Raw genomic sequence first — 15593 nt, 5'->3', positions numbered from 1 at the left:
ATTTATCTCCTATTCTAAAGATGATGCCAATGATTGTAAAGGATCCTAAAGCTGGGACCCCACTGACTCCAAGAAGAAGTAACCTCAAGTCTCCCAAGTGAATGGAGCCATTGTCACTCACGTGCACTAATACTCCATTGACAATGGGGATTTTAGCCCCTTATTGACTAGTCAATTTTTCAGGGGCAGGGAGTTGCGTTTTTGTACAAGAGCCATATTTTTTTATTTTTCCATATATGAGCTTGTTTCTTTTTGTGGGATGAGTTTATAGTTTTTAATGACTCCATTCATTTTTCTATATAATGTACTGAGAATGAGATAAAATAATCCAAGTGGGGTAAAATGGTGAAAAAAATGCAATTCTGTCATTGTTTTTCGGGTTCGATTTTAACGGTGTTCATGGTAAGATAAAAATTACCTGAAGATATGATCCTCCTGTGTAAGGTAAAGCCGATACTAAATTTGTATTATTTTTTATTATTATTACTTTCGTGTTTAAAAAATTCAGGAATTTGTAGAAAAACTGTAGTTGTGTCGTTATTTCCAAGAACTTTTTTAATTTTTAATTGAAAGAGCTTGTCTTTTAATTGAAAAGAGCTGACATTTTTATTGATACCATTTTGATTGCTGTTCATTGTATTTTTTGCAAGAAATGAATTTTTGGCGTTTTGATTTTTTGTTTTTCTCTTTAAGCCATGTACCTTATTGGTTAATTGAGTTGAAATTTTCATAGATCGGACTTTTACAGGAGAAGCGATACTAAATATGCTTCTTTATGTATTTAGTTTGACCATGCGGTGGTCTGCGCTGGATCTAGAGGGGTGAGACAAGGTGAGTATAGCACATTTTTTCATTTTTACAAAATCCAACCCCTTTAACTCATTTTGGACCAATCAAATCTGTGAATAGTAGTAGGACACTTAGTGAATGAAATTAAAGGGTTTATCCGAGACTATTTTTTTTTTACTATAGGTCTAAGAACTAACAGGCAGGTAGTTGCCTGATGCCAATCTAAACCAGCACAGAACAGTCACAGACTGCTCCTTCCGTTGACATCAGATCGACAAAGCAGCGGCTTCTCTTCAGCTCTGTTCTGTTGAAAGGGTGTGACTGCTGATGTCATGCTGATTCACAGCCGGCTCCCTGCTGTCTAATTGGGAGAGCCAGCTGTCAATCAGTATGACGTTGGCAGTCAATACCCTGTCAACAGAGCAGAGCTGAAGAGACGCCGCTGCTCTGTTGACAGTGAGCACCTGAATCGCCGGTAGGAGCTGGTGGTAGCCATGATCGAGCTGCCACTTCATAATGCCTTGGCACGTTACTGGAAAAGATAGGTCCTGGCGGGGTGCTGGTAATGTGAGGGTCTTGCACTCGTGCAGGCCGCTCTTAGCCGATGGTATTGGCTGGCCAGGGCCACAAATTCCACATATAAATAAAGGAGACTTCCATTCAAACATGGGGACTTAACTGAACTTGATAAGGGTTATGTTCAAGGGATAGCAGGTACACAGTCCTAAGCACGTTTGCATCACAATCAGAAGCATTTTCACACACATCATTTCCTTCCTTCTATTATAGTCTACTCCAGGGCCGGTGAACCACAAGGTTTCGTCCTAGTTCGCACAACCCAGCACCTAGGCCACAGTCCTGATCAGCGAGTTTCTCTCTTCTCACTCAGTGGTTCCGCGTTCTATTACTATAGACACCTTGGATCTACTGCTCGCGACTCCCACTAGTCCAACGCTCTCAGTCCTCTTTAGGTCCATTACCTTCAGCCCTAGCAATCTCTCAGGTTTCTTGTGGCACGTTGTCCTATCAGAGACCAATTTAAGGTGGAAGGCCAGTCTGTCTCATCAGTAATTCCCTTCAGAACCTCACTATCCCTGTCTGTACGTCTCTTTATTCTGTGGATCATCCCTTGGCAGCACTGCACACTTATTACTTTTTCAAACTCTAACCAGGAAACACAGGCCTTTCCCTATCACTAAGCTATGGGCTAGTCTGAACACGTAACTACTTCTAACTCTGCTGTCTGTTGCTGGGCAGATGTAACCTTTCACTTACAGTCTAAGTAAACCCTACACCATCTATCTTTATCATGCATTACACACTATCCATTATGATAACTTACATTATCACATCCTATCTTATACATTACCAACATTATCTATAACACTGCTGTACACTATGGATTACATTATACTATCAATACTTATCACACTATATATATATATATATATATATATATATATATATATATCACAATATATGTAACAGACGAATAACACTTATATTCACATAACGTGATTGGTGTCTTCAGGGACAGGAACGCGACAGTCATTGTCCCCACCTCTTACATAAACTCTTTAATTATGTTTCATATTTAACAATGAGACATTTTGTAGACCACAATGGAAAAAAAAGGCAGATACATAAAAGTCTAGAGATCAATCCATAAAAAACTAGTAAAGATAGATATAAACAGAGGTGTAACTTGAGGCTCCTAGACCCCCTATCTATCATGTTCCATTTATAATACTGGTGTCTTTTGATGTTGTGGAGGGGATTTGTGGACTCGTTAGGCTGTAAATTGGAAGATCTTCAGCCGGTGGTCATGTCAAGAATTTACTAAGAGATTCATTCTCTTTGAAAACCATCTGTAACTAGAACACAGCCTATTACATCTTGGCATTTACTTGGTGACCACTAAACAGTCATCCATGGAACCAAATTCTGCATGCCATGTAGAAATAGCACCCGGCTTTTAGATATGCCAGGAGGGCTCAATTGATACACTGGACAAGATTGAATACATTGCATCAAGTCTATGAGCCAGGAAGGCGCTCAAAAATGGACCACCTCTCTGATTGTGATAGTAAGTAAGAATGGTTATTGGTTCTTTGTGGCCGATTCACCCACTGGCTCATGTCCATTACAGTATGTAGATGTTACAAAACACAGAAAATGTACAGAAACCTAAAAATATCCCAACAATTCTTCCGATAATCTTCTCCTTTTCCTTGATCCTATTTTGACCCATGTTACAATTAAAACTTATAAATATACTAGATGGTGGCCCGATTCTAACACATCGGGTATTCTAGAATATGTATGCGGCCGACCGGGCGCAATCAGCACAACGTTGTTTAAATTTGGCGCCAAAATCGCTGATTGGTTGCGGCCGGCAACTGCGACCAATCAGCAAAACGGTGTTTAAATTTGGCGCCAATATAGCTGATTGGTCGTGGCCGGCAACTGCGATGAATCAGCAGAGGGGTGTTTAAATTTGGCGCCAATATCGCTGATTGGTCGCGGCCGGCGACCGCGACCAATCAGCAGAGGGGTGTTTAAATTTGGCGCCAATAATGTTGATTGGTCGAGGCCGCCGGCTGCGACCAATCAGCACAGCGGTGTTTAAATTTGGCGCCAATGTCGCTGATTGGTCGCGGTCGGCCGGCGGCCGCGACCAGTCAGCAGAGCGTTGTTTAAATTTGGCGCCAAAATCACTGATTGGTCGCGTCCGGCGGCTGCAACCAATCAGCGTCGTATTAGCGAGGACCGGGGAGCGGCGCTGCCTGTGCGGGTACTTCCGCTGCGAGCAGCTGGGAGATGAGCGGCTGCTCGCAGCAGAAGCATCCTGACCGGCGGCGCCGCTCCCCGGTCCTCTATTCACACTTGACGTCAGGAGATCAGCGGTCCTAGCCGCTGATCTCCCGACGTTAGCCGCATGGAGGTCAGCGGCGCCGCCGGTGGGGGTAGTTCTGCTGCTAGCGCCGCTCATCTCCCGGCTGCATCGCCGCTGACCTCCGTCCGGCAGATGAGCCGCTAACGGCCGCCATCTTTTTTCTGAAATCAAGCGTCGCTGATTGGCTGCGGCCGGACCAATGAGCGACGCGGGATTTCCTGGACAGACAGCGGCCGGACCAATGAGCGACGCGGGATTTCCTGGACAGACAGACAGACAGAAAGACAGACAGACAGAAAGACAGACAGACAGACGGGATAAGACAATTATATATATAGATACACTGTGTGCCGAATTATTAGGCAAATGCGTATTTTGATCACATGATACTTTTTATATATGTTGTCCTGCTCCAAGCTGCATAGGCTTGAGAGCCAACTACCAATTAAGTAAATCTGGTGATGTGCATCTCTGTAATGAGGAGGGGTGTTGACTAATGACATCAACACTCTATATAAGGTGTGCTTAATTATTACGCAACTTCCTTTCCTTTGGCAAAATGGGTCAGAAGAGAGATTTGACGGGCTCTGAAAAGTCCAAAATTGTGAGATGTCTTGCAGAGGGATGCAGCAGTCTTGAAAATTCTAAACTTTTGAAGCGTGATCACCGAACAATCAAGTGTTTCATGGCAAATAACCAACAGGGTCGCAAAAAGCGTGTTGGCCAAAAAAGGCGCAAAATAACTGCCCATGAATTGAGGAAAATCAAGCGTGAAGCTGCCAAGATGCCATTCGCCACCAGTTTTGCCATATTTCAGAGCTGCAACGTTACTGGAACATCAAAAAGCACAAGGTGTGCGATACTCAGGGACATGGCCAAGGTAAGGAAGGCTGAAAAACGACCACCTTTGAACAAGAAACATAAGATAAAACGTCAAGAATGGGCCAAGAAATATCTTAAGACTGATTTTTCAAAGGTTTTATGGACTGATGAAATGAGAGTGACTCTTGATGGGCCAGATGGATGGGCCAGAGGCTGGATCAGTAAAGGGCAGAGAGCTCCACTCCGACTCAGACGCCAGCAAGGTGGAGGTGGGTACTGGTATGGTCTAGTATCATCAAAGATGAACTTGTGGGACCTTTTCGGGTTGAGGATAGTGTGAAGTTCAACTCCCAGACATACTGCCAGTTTCTGGAAGACAACTTCTTCAAGCAGTGGTACAGGAAGAAGTCGGTATCGTTCAAGAAAAACATGATTTTCATGCAGGACAATGCTCCATCACATGCATCCAACTACTCCACAGCGGAGCTGACCAGTAAAGGTCTAAAAGAAGAAAAAATAATGGCATGGCCCCCTTGTTCACCTGATCTGAAACCCATAGAGAACCTGTGGTCCATCATAAAATGTGAGATCTACAGGGAGGGAAAACAGTACACCTCTGGGAACAGTGTCTGGGAGGCTGTGGTGGCTGCTGCACGCAATGTTGATGGAAAACAGATCAAGCAACTGACAGAATCTATGGATGGAAGGCTGTTGAGTGTCATCATAAAGAAAGGTGGCTATATTCATCACTAATTTTTTGTTTTTTGTTTTTGCATGTCAGAAATGTTTATTTCTAAATTTTGTGCACTGATATTGGTTTACCTGGTGAAAATAAACAAGTGAGATGGGATTATATTTGGTTTTTATTAAGTTGCCTAATAATTTTGCACAGTAATAGTTACCTGCACAAACAGATATCCCCCTAAGATAGCCAAATCTAAAAAAAAAAAACACTCCAACTTCCAAAAATATTAAGCTTGGATATTTATGAGTAAATAAGATAAGATAAGATATACTTTATATATCGGGAGGAAATTGCAGTATCACAGCAGCAGAACATAGATCTCGAACATGACACATATGATAACATAACATTTGAAATGCTTTAGACATTGCTTTTCAGACATTTGTTAAACACCCCCATAGCTGTTGGAACAAACGATCTCCTGTATTTTTCCTTTTTACACCTTAGTTGTATTAGGCGATTGCTGAATGTGCTCTTCTGTTTCGCAAACAGTTCATAAAGCGGGTGTGTGTTGTTGCCCATTATAGCTCTGCACTTCTTCTTAATCCTATCCTCTACCACCTCTTCAAAAGTCCCAAGCTGTAGGCCCACCGTCGCGCTAGCCTTCTTGATAAGTTTGTTGAGCTTGTTGGCGTCAGCAACACTAATAGAACACTAAAAAGAAAAGGTAAAATTCGGTGCTACAAGCGATAAATCCTTTTATTCCAAAAATTAAAAATCACATGTTCCTAGGAGGGTAACAACTGGACGCGTTTCGAGGACACAGCCCCTTATTCGTCAGTATACAAATGAATTAAAAAAACAACACATTTATAATAAAAACTGTGACCACCCCTAAACATGTGTGATAAATTAGTATACACATTAGGATATTAACTCCTACTTAGACAAGATTTGCGTGCAACAAATTCTCATAGAATATTCAGACATAGACTTAGGAGAAAGACAAAAGAAAAAAAAAAAAAAAAACTTTTTTTGTAATAAATTTGCCATATAAATGCACAAAACAGAACATGCATATAATATTACTAGATGGTGGCCCGATTCTAAACCATCGGGTATTCTAGAATATGTATGCGGCCGACCGGGCGCAATCAGCAGAGCGGTATTTAAATTTGGCGCCCATATCGCAGATTGGTCACGGCCGGCGGTCGTGACTAATCAGCAGAGCGGGGTTTAAATTTGGCGCCAATAATGCTGATTGGTCGCGGCCAGCGAACGCGACCAATCAGCAGAGCGGGGTTTAAATTTGGCGGCAATAATGCTGATTGGTTGCGGCCGGCGGTCGAGACCAATCAGCAGAGCGTTATTTAAATTTGGCGCCAATAATGGTGATTGGTCACGGCCGCGACTAATCAGCAGATGCTGGTTATTCGCGACCGGTAACCGCGACCAATGAGCAGAGCGGTGTTTAAATATGGCGCTAATATCGCTGATTGGTCGCGGCCGGCCACCACGACCAATCAGCGAAGCGGTGTTTAAATTTTGCGCCAATATCGCCGATTGGTCACGGCCGGTGGTTGCGACTAATCAGCAGAGCGAGGTTTAAATTTGGCGCCAATACTGCTGATTGGTCGCAGTCGGCGACCGCGAGCAATCAGCAGAGCGTTGTTTAAATTTGTCACCAAAATTGCTGATTGGTCGCGGTGGCCAGCCGCGACCAATCAGCAGAGCGGAGTTTACATTTGGAGCCAAAATCGCTGATTGGTCGCGCTCGGCGGTCGCGACCAATCAGCAGAGCGGGGTTTAAATTTTGCGCCAATACTGCTGATTGTTCGCGGCCGGCGACCGCGACCAATCAGCAGAGCGTTGTTTAAATTTGGCACCAAAATCGCTGATTGGTTGCGGCCGGCGGTCGCGACCAATCAGCACAGTGGTGTTTAAATTTAGCGCCAATTTCGCTGATTGGTCGCGGCCGGCCACCGCGACCAATCAGCAGAACGGCATTTAGATTTGCCGCCCATCTCGCTGATTGGTCGCGGCCGGCCACCGCGACCAATCAGCAGAGCGGCGTTTAAATTTGCCACCCATCTCGCTGATTGGTCGCGGCCGGCCGGCCACCGCGACCAATCAGCAGAGCGGCGTTTAAATTTGCCGCCCATCTCGCTGATTGGTCGCGGTTTGCCGGCCACCGCGACCAATCAGCAGAACGGCATTTAGATTTGCCGCCCATCTCGCTGATTGGTCGCGGCCGGCCACCGCGACCAATCAGCAGAGCGGCGTTTAAATTTGCCACCCATCTCGCTGATTGGTCGCGGCCGGCCGGCCACCGTGACCAATCAGCAGAGCGGCGTTTAAATTTGCCGCCCATCTCGCTGATTGGTCGCGGTCTGCCGGCCACCGCGACCAATCAGCAGAACGGCATTTAGATTTGCCGCCCATCTCGCTGATTGGTCGCGGCCGGCCACCGCGACCAATCAGCAGAGCGGCGTTTAAATTTGCCACCCATCTCGCTGATTGGTCGCGGCCGGCCGGCCACCGCGACCAATCAGCAGAGCGGCGTTTAAATTTGCCGCCCATCTCGCTGATTGGTCGCGGTCTGCCGGCCACCGCGACCAATCAGCAGAGCGGCGTTTAAATTTGCCGCCCATCTCGCTGATTGGTCGTGGCCGGCCACAGTGACCAATCAGCGTCGTATTAGTGTGGGCCCGGGAGCGGCGCTGCTTGTGCGGCTCCGTATTAGCGAGGACCGGGGAGCAGCGCTGCCTGTGCGGCTCCTTCTGGTGCGAGAAGCGGTGAGATGAGCGGCTGCTCGCAGCAGAAGCATCCCGACCGGCGGCGCCGCTCCCCGGTCCTCCGTTCACACTTGCTGTCGGGAGATCAGCGGGCAAAGCCGCTGATCTTCCGACGTTAGCCGCATGGAGGTCAGCGGCGCCGGTCGGGGTAGTTGTGCTGCTAGCGCCGCTCATCTCCCCGCTGCATCGCCGCTGACCTCCGTCCGCCAGATGAGCCGCTAACGGCCGCCATCTTTTTTCAGAAATCCCGCGGCGCTGATTGGCCGCTGCCGGACCAATGAGCGACACGGGATTTCCAGGACAGACAGACAGACAGACAGAAAGACAGACAGACAGATAGATGGGATAAGACAATTATATAGTAGATAAATGCAAGTATATATATATAATTCAATAAAAAAGCATTAAATCTGATCTATAATTCATAACTTGCGGTATCCGTGCATTTAACTTCAATATCCACAATTTTTCTTTGTTATGGAGTATTTTCTCCCAATTACCGCCACGATGGGGACGTGGTACTCTCTCTATGCCTCTAATATTTAATGTACTTATGTTGCCCGCATGTACCTCCCTGAAATGTTTGGAGAGACCTGATAACCTGATGGATTTTGAGGCAGGATTTGCTCCTGTAATATGCTCTGATATTCTTGCCTTAAGGGCTCTGGTAGTATGGCCTATATAATATTTTGAACAGCTGGCACAAGTTGCCATATAGACAACATGGGAGGTGTTACAATTTATATAAGACTCTATGTCATATTTTCTACCTGTATGTAAATCAGAGAAACTTGAACCCATAGCGACATGTTTGCACATACAGCATCTATTTTCACCACACTTTATACATGCCGACATATTTCAGCCAGGTGGGACTTTGTACTTTATTATCCAAAAATACGGTGGGTGACAACATATTGCGTAGATCCTGACCTTTCCTTGAAACCACCCTACAGCCTGCTTCCAATATATTAGACAATTTGTCATCCTGATATAATATGGGTAAATTCTTGAGAAAAATTTGTTTAATGTTGTAAAAATGATCACTATATGGCGTAGAGAAAGTTAATGAAGATTTCGCCTTATTAGAACTATGTTTTACTGATTGTGTCAACAAACCTTCTCTATCTTTAGATGTAGCTATAGATACAGCCCTATCGATCATCCATTTTTCATATCCCCTAGATTTTAGTCTCGCTGACATGGTTTTAGTTTCCTCCTCAAAACCCTCTTGTTCACTGCAATTGCGTCTCGCTCTAATAAACTCACCCACTGGTAAATTTTTTAGAACATGTTTTGGGTGGCTGCTTTCAGCTCTCAAGAGAGAATTGCTGCTAAGGGGCTTGCGGTAAAGTTTAGAGGCAATTTTCCCTGTACTCACACAACCAGTCAATACGACATCCAAAAACGGAGTTGACTCCTTGTGAATCTCCATAGTGAATTTCAAATTGTAGTTGTTATCCTCCAGATAATTTAGAAATTCTGCAACAGGTGGTGCGGGAGACCCCCCGATGACGGACCCCATATGAGGATCATGTCATCTGGAGGGATCACCAGGTATGATAAAAGATACAAAGCATCTAATGCTGGCCATTAATCATATGTCTTGGCATGAGGACTACCATTGGATAACCAATCGCTGCATGCAAACCTTCCCCTTTCTGTCCCTGGCATTTAGCCCTGGCTAGGGAAGGAAGGGGGGTGAGTGCTAGCCGAGCCCCACTGACCACTAAAAACAACAAGGGGGAACAAACAAGGGAAGATAGCTTAGCTTTTAGTCGACTTCAGAGAGATGAACACCCGTCCTCATAGCTCCAGAGAGGATGAAGTAATGCACTTGCTCAAAGCCTTCACAAAGTGTAATGTGAGTATCGCCGGCACCTCCCTTAAGTAGACAGCAGGTATTTATACACCCAGGCCAGGGTGTTAATTAGCCAGAGGAAGGTAGCCGCTAGGTCCTAGAGTGACTGCCTCTAGGAAGGTGTCTGTAATGCCAAACGTAAAGATCTCCTGCAACCAACTGCAGGGTGACTGTCTGTCACTTCTGACACACCTGTGACAGTCTGGCTGTAAGACAACTTGCTACAGCAGAAGCCTTCCCCCTCTGCGCTGTCTGCAGTGGGAGACAGGAGGAGGACAAAAGATCCTGAAGATGAGTCATCAAAGCTTTTAAGACAGAAAAACTGGTGTAAAAGCATTGAATAGTAGCACATTTTTCCACAGAAGGGCTTTCACACCTGCTTGAATCAGTGGAAATGGGCAGGGCTTGTAAAGAGCCACAGTGGGATGGGCATGGTCATGACCACCTGCGAATCAAAATTAATTAAAAATGGCATTGTTTTCTTCACCAAAGATGCTACTCCAGTCTCTGACTGATGTAGCATTTTTGGCGCGGTGCACGGAGGAGCATGTCACTGAGAACATGCACCGAGTTAGTAAGTTCAGCACATCCCACACCAGGGAGCCATTCTATCCCAATCTTAAAGGGGTTGTCTGACCTTAGGCTACAAGTCTGCAGTCACTCTACAGTACAGACCAAAAGTTTGGACACACCTTCTCATTTAAAGATTTTTCTGAATTTTCTTGACTATGAAAATTGTACATTCACACTGAAGGCATCAAAACTATGAATTAACACATGTGGAATTATATACTTAACAAAAAAGTGTGAAACAACTGAAAATATGTCTTATATTCTAGGTTCTTCAAAGTAGCCACCTTTTTCTTTGATGACTGCTTTGCACACTCTTGGCATTCTCTTGATGAGCTTCAAGAGGTAGTCACCGGAAATGGTTTTCACTTCACAGGTGTGCCTTGTCAGGTTTAATAAGTGGGATTTCTTGCCTTATAAATGGGGTTGGGACCATCAGTTGTGTTGTGCAGAAGTCTGGTGGATACACAGCTGATAGTCCTACTGAATAGACTGTTAGAATTTGTATTATGGCAAGAAAAAAGCAGCTAAGTAAAGAAAAACGAGTGGCCATCATTACTTTAAGAAATGAAGGTCAGTCAGTCCGAAAAATTGGGCAAACTTTGAAAGTGTCCCCAAGTGCAGTTGCAAAAACCATCAAGCGCTACAAAGAAATTGGCTCACATGAAGACCGCCCCAGGAAAGGAAGACCAAGAGTCACCTCTGCTTCTGAGGATAAGTTTATCCGAGTCAACAGCCTCAGAAATCGCAGGTTAACAGCAGCTCAGATTAGAGACCAGGTCAATGCCACACAGAGTTCAAGCAGCAGACACATCTCTTCAACAACTGTTAAGAGGAGACTTTGTGCAGCAGGCCTTCAAGGTAAAATAAGGGTGTGTAAGGGCTATTTGACCAAGAGGGATAGTGATGGGGTGCTACACCTGGCCTCCACAGTCACCAGACCTGAACTCAATCGAGATGGTTTGGGGTGAGCTGGACCGCAGAGTGAAGGCAAAAGGGCCAACAAGTGCTAAGCATCTCTAGGAACTTCTTCAAGTTTGTTGGAAGACCATTTCCGGTGACTACCTCGTGGAGCTCATCAAGAGAATGCCAAGAGTGTGCAAAGCAGTCATCAAAGCAAAAGGTGGCTACTTTGAAGAACCTAGAATATAAGACATATTTTCAGTTGTTTCACACTTTTTTGTTAAGTATATAATTCCACATGTGTTAATTCATAGTTTTGATGCCTTCAGTGTGAATGTACAATTTTCATAGTCATGAAAATACAGAAAAATCTTTAAATGAGAAGGTGTGTCCAAACTTTTGGTCTGTACTGTATGTGACTGCAGACTTGTGAATCCTCACGTCACATGCACTGTGTGCTGTGAGGATCCTCTGGTGATGGCACTAGGAGCGGGCGGTCATATAACCACAAGTATGCGATTTGCACACTCCCAGCCACATTGCAACTAGACGTGTCCAGCCTCGCTCAATTCACTTGTAATGAGCGAGGCTGCGCCCATCTAGTCGGCACGTGACCGTGACTCGCCCAGGGGGATATATGGGGGGAGACTCGGTACCCGGGCCTTTACCTTCTTTGTAGGATATCACGGCAGTCGGCTCCCGGGCCCGTCCTCTGGTTCACTCTTTAAAAGGGGTTTTGTTAACAGTTTGTCTCGTGACGCCACCTGTGGTTTCTGGTAATGGTTACCAGCGCTGCTGCAGACCTCCGGGGGATGATGAGATGGCAGCTGGGATGTTTCTGCTCCCCACAGGCGGGTCTGGACCCCCGGGGCAGGGTTGATGAAAGGGATGCAGGTGAGAGATGGCCCGGTCGGGTCAGGGGGAATGACGGACATGCTCACAGGGGGATTCGCTTCAGTACCTTTACTGGTGTAACGACAGGTATTGTCCAGGGTACTTGCTAGGAAGGTTGCACTTCAGGACTCTCCCCAGTGAGCTGGTATAAGGCCTCCTGATCCGTGTTTTCCTCTCTCTAAGCTTCTAGCCAGCCTGGAACTTGGCCTAGCTTCTATGTTGTGTTGCTTTCTCACCTGACCGCTTGGTAGTAGGACTTTTCCTTGGCAACCACTATCCCTGGACGCCGGGGCCTTCGTGGTTCCTAGTCCTGTTATTGATGGTAGCTTCAGGATGACCAGGGGTCTGGAAGCCTCCTGGTATGCCGGTTGACCCTGCTGGGTGTAGAGAACCCTGCAGGTGCGGACCCGGTGTCCGGATTGTGTCTTGGGGTGAGCTTCAGATGCTCCTCTGCCCCCTCAACTCCTCTCTCCTCTCTCCTTGCCTCGGCCACACTCGGGGCCCTCAGTACAGCAGCAGACGTACTGCGTCTTCACTGCTCTCCGTGTCAGCACACTCTCTCTCAGACTGCGAGACTCTCTGACTGCCTAACTCCACCCTCCAGTGTTTATATATCCCTAACAGGGCTCCCTCTGGTGGTATGAGGTGGAAGGGTGGAGGTGTTTGTTTGTATTGAGGGCCTCTTGTGGAGAAGTCTGTCCATGTACCCTTTTGGGTCCTGTGGTACCTGTAGTAGCAGGGTGCCACAACCGCATGTATGCAAATTACGTTCTTGTGGTTACGCGACTGCCACTCCCGGCACAGGAGAATCATCACAGCACGCAGTGTACGCGATGTGAGGAATCACAAATCTGAAAATTGGACCTAGTATGTGTGGGAGATGCGGCCATTTGAATATGTGAGTGGCAGCAATCTTTGTAAAAAATATATATTGGTGCTCGGGGGCTTAGTGGTTAGCACTATTGTGCTGGGGTCCTGGGTTGAAATCCCCCCCAAGGACAACATCTGCAAGGAGTTTGTATGTTCTCCTCGTGTTTGCGTGGGTTTCCTACAGGTTCTCCAGTTTCCTCCCCCTCTCCAAAGACATACTGATAGGGAATGTAGATTGTGAGCCCCAATGGGAACAGTGATCATAATGTCTGTAAAGCGCTGTGGAATATGATGGCGCTACAGTGGGTATGAAAAGTATTCAGACTCCTTTAAATTTTTCACTCTTTGTTTCATTGCAGCCATTTGGTCAATTCTAAAAAGTTCATTTTTTTCTCATTAAAGTACACTCTGCACCCCATCTTGACTGAAAAAAAACAGAAATGTAGAAATTTTTGCAAATTTATTAAAAAAGAAAAACTGAAATATCACATGGTCATAAGTATTCAGACCCTTTGCTCAGTATTGAGTAGAAGCCCCCTTTTCAGCTAGTACAGCCATGAGTCTTCTTGGGAATGATGCAACAAGTTTTTCACACCTGGATTTGGGGATCCTCTGCCATTCTCCCTTGCAGATGCTCTCCAGTTCTGTCAGGTTGGATGGTGAACGTTAGTGGACAGCCATTTTCAGATCTCTCCAGAGATGCTCGATTGGGTTTAGGCCAGGGCTCTGGCTGGGCCAGTCAAGAATGGTCACAGAGTTGTTCTGAAGCCACCCCTTTGTTATTTTAGCTGTGTGCTTAGGGTCATTGTCTTGTTGGAAGGTGAACCTTTGGCCAAGTCTGAGGTCCAGAGCACTCTGGAAGAGGTGTTCATCCAGGATATCTCTGTACTTGGCCACATTCATGTTTCCTCCAATTGCAACCAGTCGTCCTGTCCCTGCAGTTGAAAAACACCCCCATAGCATGATGCTGCCACCACCATGTTTCACTGTTGGGATTGTATTGGGCAGGTGATGACCAGTGCCTGGTTTTCTCCATACATACCGCTTAGAATTATCACAAAAAAAGTTCTATCTTCGTCTCATCAGACCAGAGAATCTTATTTCTCATAGTCTGGGAGTCCTTCATGTGTTTTTGAGCAAACTCTATGCGGGCTTTTGTAGCACCCCGAGGACTCGGCTGCTACAGGGGTATTGCACCTCGAACCAGAGGTGTGATATTCCACTCCCGGGTAAGGATGGAGTGTGGACCAGGGCTCGGTAGGCTGCATGCACCACACACACCCCATTTCCGAGGAACAGACCAACGGTGCTCCCACTAGACAGAGTGCAGGCACGACAGCTTCTGTTCCTGGCTGGAGTGGGGAGGGGGAGGAAAACCCAGTGGTGTAGGAGCAGATAGGGGTGGGTTTCTGGGCATAGGTAGGAGCCCATTGGTTGCTTGTCACCTGGGCTCACACATAGAGGGAGGTATATAAGGTGGGCACCATCTTAGATCAGGTTTCAGTTCAGTGGAGACAGTCTGAGGAGAAGACAGGAAGCAGAGCCCCTGCATGGGCTCTGCTCTGCAGGCCGGCCTTGTCAGGAGGCTGGAGCCAGAGAGAGAGAGAGAGAGAGAAGAAGGAACAGAAAGGAAAGTAAGAAAGGAAGTGGAACAGAGGAGAAAGGAAGCAAGGAACATAGAGAAAGGCCCAGAGACACGAAGGCAGAAGGAACCCCATATGCCCAGAGGAGATACTGGGTGAAGGGTTGGCAGAATAGGGTACCGGAACCCAAATTGGTGGAGGCGACTAATCCTCAGCCAAAACCGGAGGTTGTGACCACATCTTGGTGCGACCCCTCACTACATCCACCAGAAAGGCATACCGCATAGGGTCAGGGAAACCGGGAGAGGTTTCGCCAACAGAAGGCCCGAGGAAGCTGGACAAAGGTGGGTCACTGGTGGGGACGGCCAGTAGAAAGGAAGAGAGGGGAGCTCTGAGCCACGCTCTGGAATTGCCTGGGAGTTGACCGAGTCCCTCACCTGGTGGACGCAGCACGGCTTGGGCAGTCATCGCCTGCAGCATTGACCTGAATAGCAACCGTGAGTAAAGCTTTGGAAACTGCAATTACAAGTCTCTGTGATTCCTTGCCGCTCCTGCACCATTAACACTGGGACACTCACACCATCACTACCACCATCTTCCACCTTAGCTGCCCTGAGGCAATACTTCTCCCGTGGGGAGTCATCCCATACTCGGCTGCGCAAACAACATCAGCCTCAGCGGTCTGCAGCGCAGCGGTGGTCCCCACTGACCGCAATCCACGGGTGGCGTAGTCGGACACTTATTCCAATACAAATAGACTGCCACTGGTTTGACCACCCTGGGCACGGACCGGGTCACCGCCACGGAGAACTACAACCCCCAGCGATCCGGCTCCGGGTATTCCCCCTGCACAGCAGCAGCAGCAGCACAGGCCCAGGGGGCGAGTCACTTTCATACGTCTTGCACTGAGGAGAGGCTTCCATCG

This window comes from Phyllobates terribilis, unplaced genomic scaffold (assembly GCF_046119375.1).
Source record: "Phyllobates terribilis strain yellow unplaced genomic scaffold, ASM4611937v1 Scaffold_10__3_contigs__length_209671492, whole genome shotgun sequence".
NCBI classification, from domain to species: Eukaryota; Metazoa; Chordata; class Amphibia; order Anura; family Dendrobatidae; genus Phyllobates; species Phyllobates terribilis.
Note: the sequence above shows the minus strand (reverse complement) of the source record.